Source organism: Heterodontus francisci, chromosome 10 (genome assembly GCF_036365525.1).
Source record: "Heterodontus francisci isolate sHetFra1 chromosome 10, sHetFra1.hap1, whole genome shotgun sequence".
In the NCBI taxonomy this organism is placed as follows: domain Eukaryota; kingdom Metazoa; phylum Chordata; class Chondrichthyes; order Heterodontiformes; family Heterodontidae; genus Heterodontus; species Heterodontus francisci.
In genome coordinates, this window is record NC_090380.1 from 26,771,520 (window position 1) to 26,780,370 (window position 8,851).

Genomic DNA, 8,851 nt, shown 5'->3' on the forward strand with positions numbered 1-8,851 from the left:
TGGTGTTCTTTTCACATTTTTATCCATTCATTTTTGAGGTTTTCAGCCAAAACTTTTGGCTGTCAAAATTAGTTCCTGCAAAATAATTTTGAAAATGTATATTCCAATGGAGATTCCAGACCTTTTGTGTTATTTGGTTGGGAATGAAAAAGATGCAAAGCAAATCAGACTGCCCCAGGGGTGGACTGCACTTAACACAAAGCAGTATCTACAAGCAGAGGTGTATGTACCTTGGAATAATGAAGGCAAAGGTGCCTTCATAAGCTCCACTTCAATAGGGAGACAACAATAAAATTGTATCTGCCCCCATAATCTGAACTCCAGCTGCGCTCCACCAAATGATGGTGCTGCCAGTGGCAGTCAAGGTTATAGAATCATAGAAAGTTTATGGCACAGTAAGAGGCCACTTGCCCCGTTGTGTCTGCTGGCTGAAAAATGATCCACCCATTCTAATCCCACCTTCCAGCATTTGGTCTGTAGCCCTGCAGATTACTGACATGTTATGACATACATGAACTTTAACGCACCTGCCTCTTTTCAAACTGCTATTGGGATCAGTACTATCAATGAATCTGCAGATGTGATAGGGCAAACAATTTCGTTACTCTTCCCAATGGGCAACTGGAAGTCAAATGGAAAGGTTGTTGAATTTATGTTGCAGATTACCCAAAGTCAGGCAACATTGATAGCACCTATGTGGCTGTACAAGCTTTTGCACTTAATCCCTCATGACCATCAAAACAGAATTGTGCAAGTGAATGATCAGTTCTCCGGTAGCAGTGACAACATCTTCATTTTAGGGCACGTCATAGTGCCATCATTATCTGAAGAGGAATGCAAGTACAGCTCTTTAAGAGGTCACAGAGTCATACAGCACAAAAACAGGCCCTTCGGCCCATCGTGTCTGTACCAGCCATCAAGCACCTACCTATTCTAATACCATTTTCCAGCACCTGGCCCGTAGCCTTGTATGCTATGGTGTTTCAAGTGCTCATCTAAATACTTCTTAAATGTTGTGATGGTTCCTGGCTCTACCACCTCTTCAGGCAGTGCGTTCCAGATTCCAACCACCCACTGGGTGAATTTTTTTTCCCAATAACCCTTCTGCCCCTTACCTTAAATCTATGCCCCCTGGTTATTGACCCCTCTGCTAAAGGAAAAAGTTTCTTCCTATCTAATCTGTCAATGCCCCTCATAATTTTGTATACCTCAATCATGTCCCCCCTCAGCCTTCTCTGCTCCAAGGAAAACAACCCTAACCTTTTCAGTCTCTCTTCATAGCTGAAACGCTCCAGCCCAGGCAACATCCTGGTGAATCTCCTCTGCACCCTCTCCAGTGCAATCACATCCTTCCGATAGCGTGGTGCCCAGAACTGTACACAGTACTCCAGCTGTGGCCTAACTAGCATTTTATACAGCTCCATCATAACCTCCCTGCTCTTATATTCTATGCATCAGCTAATAAAAGCAAGGATCCCATATGCCTTCCTAACCACCTTATCTACCTGTGGTGCTGCCTTCAGTGACCTATGGACTAGTACACCAAGGTCCCTCTGACCTTCTGTACTTCCTAGGATTCTACCATCCATTGTATATTCCCTTGCCTTGTTAGTCCTCCCAAAATGCATCATCTCACACTTCTCAGGATTAAATTCCATCTGCCACTGCTCTGCCCATCTTACCAGCCCATCTATATCGTCCTGTAATCTAAGGCTTTCCTCCTCACTATTTACGACACCACCAATTTTCAAGTTATCCGCATACTTACTGATCATACCTCCTATATTCACGTCTCAATCATTAATGTACACTACAAACAGTCCCAGTACCGATCCCTGCGGTACACCACTGGTCACAGGCTTCCACTCGCAGAAACAACCCTCAACTATCACCCTCTGCCTCCTGCCACTATGCCAATTTTGGATCCAATTTGCCAAATTGCTCCCGGATCCCATGGGCTCTTACCTTCTTAACCAATCTCCCATGCGGGACCTTATCAAAAGCCTTACTGAAGTCCATGTAGACTATATCAACTGCTTTACCCTCATCAACACATCTAGAAGACTGTTGTCTTCAACCCTGGCTTCTAACACTTTTGGAGCAGATACACAGAGCTATTCAGCCAACAGGATCAATATCAAATATACTGGAGAAGTCTTGAAGCAGTTCTTCAAGTACCTGGCGTAATTGGAGATAAAGGCCTGTTCAGGTCAGGGGGAAAAAACCCGACTCAGATCCGACAGAACCACATCGAACTCGAGCCCAACCCGGCCCGTGTCCCTCCATTTTTTCCTGCGCCTGACTCGACCCGAGCCCAACCCGACCACCGGAATGTTCCCTTTACCTACCTTGCGACTCCAAATCTGCAGGAAGCTGCAGCATGAGTGTGATGACGTCACAGAGACGCTCACTCACTCATTGCGCAGACTCAGAGTTTCCCTCCTTGACATCCCGGACTCCCAGTTCAGGTAGGTTTTTTACTTTTAACACTTATCAGCAATACTTACTTGGTGTGTCCGACCTGGACCCGGCCCGACCTCTTGGAGATTGGAACCCAAGGCTTCAATGGTAACTGAGTATTTATGAAGGATACACCAGCTGAGCTTAGAAACTCAGTTACTGGAAGCTGTGCTGCAGAAAGTCCTGGTACTATACATCCTTCATGCTAGACTGCAGTTCTGTTAAACTGCATAGATGTAGGTGGTGGACTGCTCTGTTGTCACTTCCAGACTGTTCGGGCAGCTTGACGCACCCTCTAATGACTGGATAAATCATTGTTACTCAGATAACATCCTTCTTTTAAATACAGGCCCCATACAATTCAGGTGCCAGGACAATCTAGCTGATGAAGAACATGAGCTGGCTCTGCAGACAGCAGGTTCCTATCCCTCCTGTGCTTCCAATGCCTGCTCTATGATTCACCACATGTACACACCTCATACTAACTACCTAAATCCCCCATAATAAAAACAAAAAGTGCTGGAATTACTCAGCAGGTCTGGCAGCATCTGTGGAGAGAGAAGCAAAGTTAATGTTTCAGGTCTGTGACCTATCGTCAGAACTGGCAAATGTTCGAAAATAATTACGTTTTAAGCAAGTGGAGGGGAGGGGGGTTGGAGGGGAGAACAAAGGGGAAGGTGTCTGATAGGGCAGAGGGAGATTAAATAACAAAGCTGGCCTGGGACAAAGGCAAAGTGTGTGTTCACGTTTGTGGTGAAAGACACAGCATTAGTCCAGAGAGAATGTTAATAGCAGAATAATGAGCAGCTCTGACTACACGAAAAGCAGGCACATGGTTAAAAATAAAATATTTTAAAAAGACCAGTCATTCTCTGAAGTTATTGAACTCAACGTTCAGGCTGCAAGGCTGCAGAGTACCTAATCGAAAGATCAGGTGCTGCTCCTCGAGATTGCATTGCTGTTCACTGGAGCAGGCCAAAGACAGAAATGTTGGCATGAGAGCAGGGGGGTGTGTTGAAATGGCAAGCAATCGGAAGCTTGGGGTCATGCTTTCAGACTGAGCGGAGGTGTTCCGCAAAGCGGTTACCCAATCTGCGTTTGGTCTCGCCAATGTAGAGGAGACCGCATTGTGAGCAGCGAATACAGTACACTAAATTGAAAGAAGTACAAGTAAATTGCTGCTTCACCTGAAAGGAGTGTTTGGGACCTTGGATAGTAAGGAGAGAGGAGGTGAAAGGGCAGGTATTACACCTCCTGCGATTGCATGGGAAGGTGCTGTGGAAAGGGGACGAGGTGTCAGGGGTAATGGAGGAATGGACCAGGGTGTCGCGGAGGGAACGATCCCTTCGGAAAGCATAGGGGAGGGGAAGATGCATGATGTATTCGCTGCTCACAATGTGGTCTCTTCTACATTGGGGAGACCAAACGCAGATTGGGTGACCACTTTGCGGAACACCTCCATTTCAACACTCCCCCCTGCTCTCATGCCAACATTTCGGTCTTTGGCCTGCTCCAGTGATGTTCCAGTGAACATCAATGCAAGCTCGAGGAGCGGCACCTGATCTTTCGATTAGGCACTCTACAGCCTTGCTGACTGAACACTGAGTTCAATAACTTCACAGCATGACTGGCCTTTTTTTAACATTTTATTTTTTAACCATGTGCCTGCATTTCATGTAGCCAGAGCTGCTCATTATTCTGCTATTAACACTGTCTCTGGACTAATGCTTTGTCTTTCACCACAAGCATTAACACACTCTTTGCCTTTGTTCCAGGGCAGCTTTGTTATTTAATCTCCCTCTGCCCTATCAAACACTCTCCCCCACCCCCCTCCCTTTCACTTGCTTAAAACCTAATTCTTTTCTAATCTTTTCCAGTTCTGATGAAAGGTCACAGACCTGAAACATTAACTTTGCTTCTCTCTCCACAGATGCTGCCAGCTCTGCTGAGTAATTCCAGTACTTTTTGTTTTTATTTCAGATTTCCAGCATCTGCAGTATTTTGCTTTTACCTAATTCCCCTGGCTGGGATGCATCTGTGCTCGAGCTTTTAGATGGAGTAAGTGACATTGAGTGCCATGAGGTGCTGAGTTTGTGAATGGTACTTTTTTGGGGATGTCATTCGAAACAGAAGGTCTAATAGCATGATAACACAAATATGCCCTTTGAACCAGAGCTTACATAGTTACATTTCTCAGCAGGAATCAGCTGGGCATTGTTCTCTGATCACAATTAGCCCACATTATGTGACATTTCAAAATGCTTCATGATATCATTAAGTTAAGTGACACTGAGAGAGAAAGGGAATTATTCCAAAATTGAATCAGCTTTCCAAAGAGGCTCTATGATCACATTGAGCTAAGTGTAACAAAAGCTTTCCTACACTCTTCACAAATGACACTATTTTGGAGAACTTTGCAATGATGCATTCAGTGTTTCATTTGATAGATTGAACATAGTTATCCTCGTCAAGAATGTTCAGGTTTCATTCTTCCAGCCTTTGGGCTACTCACTCAGAATGCATTAAAATTACTCAAAACATTTCCTTGTATTCTGAAGGTTGGATTGGAAGAGTTCCTGTTTCATATTTCTCAGGTGTGGCTGCAGCAGGTATTCTCTGGAGAATTTTCTGATCCCTTCTTCTTGAAATGTAAATTTTAGAAGCATTAAATGGTTTGAAGTAATTGTGCCTGACAGTACAACAATAGGATTTAAGTGATTAAGTTTCTAGGAAAGCTACACTGACATAATGAAAATCACAACTTTTCATCAGGATTTTTACAAGTACTTTAATTTTTAAAAAATTATTTCTATGTATTAAACATAGAATTTGTGAGCGTACGACATGTATAACAGTATAACAGTCCCAGTGTGCCGAATAATTCCCAAATAATAAGCAATAAAGATAATGCACCATACAGAAATTCAATTGAACAAATCTACATAAACTAAAATAATATTGTTACTCTTAACATATTGGATCTTGTTATCAATAGGTTTTTGGAATTCTTTTCGAACAACTCATCCATTTCCTGTGGTATTGACTTACACTGAGTCAGAGCACGTACTATTTTATGATGATTGTCTGTTATACCATGTACCTTTCTCTCTTTGACCTCCTTGTCTCGAGAGACAATGGGTAAGCGCCTGGAGGTGGTCAATGGTTTGTGAAGCAGAGCCTGGAGTGGCTAAAAAGGCCAATTCTAGAGTGACAGACTCTTCCACAGGCGCTGCAGATAAAATTGGTTGTCGGGGCTGTTACACAGTTGGCTCTCTCCTTGCGCTTCTGTCTTTTTTCCTGCCAACTGCTAAGTCTGTTCAACTCGCCACTCTTTAGCCCCGCCTTTATGGCTGTCCGCCAGCTCTGGCGATCACTGGCAACTGACTCCCATGACTTGTGATCAATGTCACAGGACTTCATGTCACGTTTGCAGACGTCTTTAAAGCAGAGGCAAGGACGGCTGGTGGGTCTGATACCAGTGGCGAGCTCGCTGTACAATGTGTCTTTGGGGATCCTGCCATCTTCCATGCGGCTCACATGGCCAAGCTATCTCAGGCGCCGCTGGCTTAGTAGGGTGTATATGCTGGGGATGTTGGCCGCCTCGAGGACTTCTGTGTTGGAGATACGGTCCTGCCACCTGATGCCAAGGATTCTCCGGAGGCAGCGATAATGGAATGAATTGAGACGTCGCTCTTGCTGACATACGTTGTCCAGGCCTCACTGCCGTAGAGTAAGGTACTGAGGACACAGGCTTGATACACTTGGACTTTTGTGTTCTGTGTCAGTGCGCCATTTTCCCACACTCTCTTGGCCAGTCTGGACATAGCAGTGGAAGCCTTTCCCATGCGCTTGTTGATTTCTGCATCGAGAGACAGGTTACTAGTGATAGTTGAGCCTAGGTAGGTGAACTCTTGAACCACTTCCAGAGTGTGGTCGCCGATATTGATGGATGGGGCATTTCTGACGTCCTGTCCCATGATGTTCGTTTTCTTGAGGCTGATGGTTAGGCCAAATTCAGTGCAGGCAGCCGCAAGCCTGTCGATGAGTCTCTGCAGACACTCTTCAGTGTGAGATGTTAATGCAGCATCGTCAGCAAAGAGGAGTTCCCTGATGAGGACTTTCCGTACTTTGGTCTTCACTCTTAGACAGGCAAGGTTGAACAACCTGCCACCTGATCTTGTGTGGAGGAAAATTCCTTCTTCTGAAGACTTGAACGCATGTGAGAGCAGCAGGGAGAAGATCCCAAACAGTGTGGATGTGAGAACACAGTCCTGTTTCATGCCACTCAGGATAGGAAAGGGATCTGATGAGGCGCCGTTATGCTGAATTGTGCCTTTCATATTGTCATGGAATGAGGTGATGATACTTAGTAGCTGTGGTGGACATCCAATCTTTTCTAGTAGTCTGAAGAGACCACGTCTGCTGACGAGGTCATGTAACACTATATTGTTACTACAGGGGGGGTATTATACCATGTAACATACTATGACTGTGAAATTGGCCTCCATAGCACCACTGATGCTAGCGTTACAGAAGCCCTGATGTAAAATAACGGTGTCTGAACGTTTTCAGCCACCTCTGGCACGGCCCATGCAATGCATCCTGACAGACAGTGCACTTGTGCCGGTGGCCATACGTGTGCCAGAAGCATGCAGAGTGAGCAGATCGTGACACCAATCAACCTCTAATGTTGATATGGCACATGATCTGCTAATTTGGAAGACACAGGTCCAGTTAATACCCTCTCCTAATTACTGCCAGCTAAACATGCACTCAGCTGCACAAGGGCACCCCCACCCCATCCCTCCCACCCCAGGTGTGCTATTTAAAGAGATAACCATCCAACTTTCCAGGTGAGATGCTTTTGACATACTTTTGCTGGTGCAAAGCTTGTGGAAGTACTGTGCTGTATCGTTGGAGGAGTTTTGCTAATTTTTTGGATTTTTAAGGCAAGCGTGCTGCATCCTGACAGGAGGTGATACGAGTTTTCTGCTGTCTCAAGGCAAAGCCTACTTTGGTTATGGGGCCTATAGTTTCAGTCCCTCCTGGGCTGCAGTATGATATGGAAATGAGCTCAGGCAGCAGAGACGGGAAAGCAGTGTGCAAAGGAAGGAGGTAGAGGGCTCTTAATACAAGGCCCAACCCATCTCAGGTCTTTAGGAAGCACTTTTGCAACCTCCACCTCAGCCAGGAGCAGCCTGTCAGGCAGCTGGATTTCAAGGCTGGTGACTGAACTGAGCCACCTCCTGCAACCCAACCTGCACAGCAGGGTGGAGTCAGCACTGCTGGTGACCATTAGGGTCACTGTTCTCCTCAATTTTTACACAAGTGCAGGTAGCTGCAGCAACCTCCTGCAGTTCGATATCCATCGCTGCAAAGGGCATGGTGGTAATATCACTGGACTATTAATCCATAGGCCTAGGCTAATGCTCTGGGGACATGGGTTTGAATTCCACCAAGGCAGATGGTGAAATTTGAATTCAATTCAATTAATAAATCTGGAATTAAAAGCTAGTCTAATGGTTATCATGAAACCATGATCGATTGTTGTAAAAATCCATCTGGTTCACTAATGTCCTTTAGGGAAGGAAATCTGCTGTCCTTATCTGGTCTGGCCTACATGTGACTCCAGACCCACAGCAATATGGTTGACTCTTAACTGTCCTCTGAAATGCCCTCTGAAAGTTGTATCAATCCGCTACAAAGTGTTAGAAAAGGAATGAAACCAAATGGACGACCTGGCACCAATCTAGGCACTGGAAACAATAATGGCAAACCCAGCCCTGATGACCCTCCAAAGTCCTCCTTACTAACATCTGGGGGCTTGTGCCAAAATTGGGAGAACTGACCCACAGACTAGTCAAGCAACAGCCTAACATAGTCATACTCACGGAATCATACATTACAGACAATGTCCCTGACACCACTATCACCATCCCTGGGTATGTCTTGTTCCACTGGCAGGACAGACCCACCAGAGGTGGCGGCACATTGGTATATAGTTGGGAGGGAGTTTCCCTGGGAGTCCTCAACATGGACTCCAGACCCCATGAAATCTGATGGCATGAGGTCAAACATGGGCAAGGAAAGTTCCTGCTGATTACCACCTATTGCCCACACCCACCACCCCATCCCCCTGCCACCTCAGCTGATGAAACAATGCTTCTCCATGTTAAACACCAATTGGAAGAAGCACTAAGGGCAGCAAGGGCACAGTATGTAATCTGGCTGGGGGACTTCAATGTCCATCACCAAGAGTGGCTCGGTAGCACCACTACTGGCCGAGTACTAAAGGACATAGCAGCTAGACTGGGTCTGCGGCAGGTGGTGAGGGAACCAAAAAGAGGGAAAAACTTACTTGACCTTGACTTCACCAATCTGCCTGTCGCAG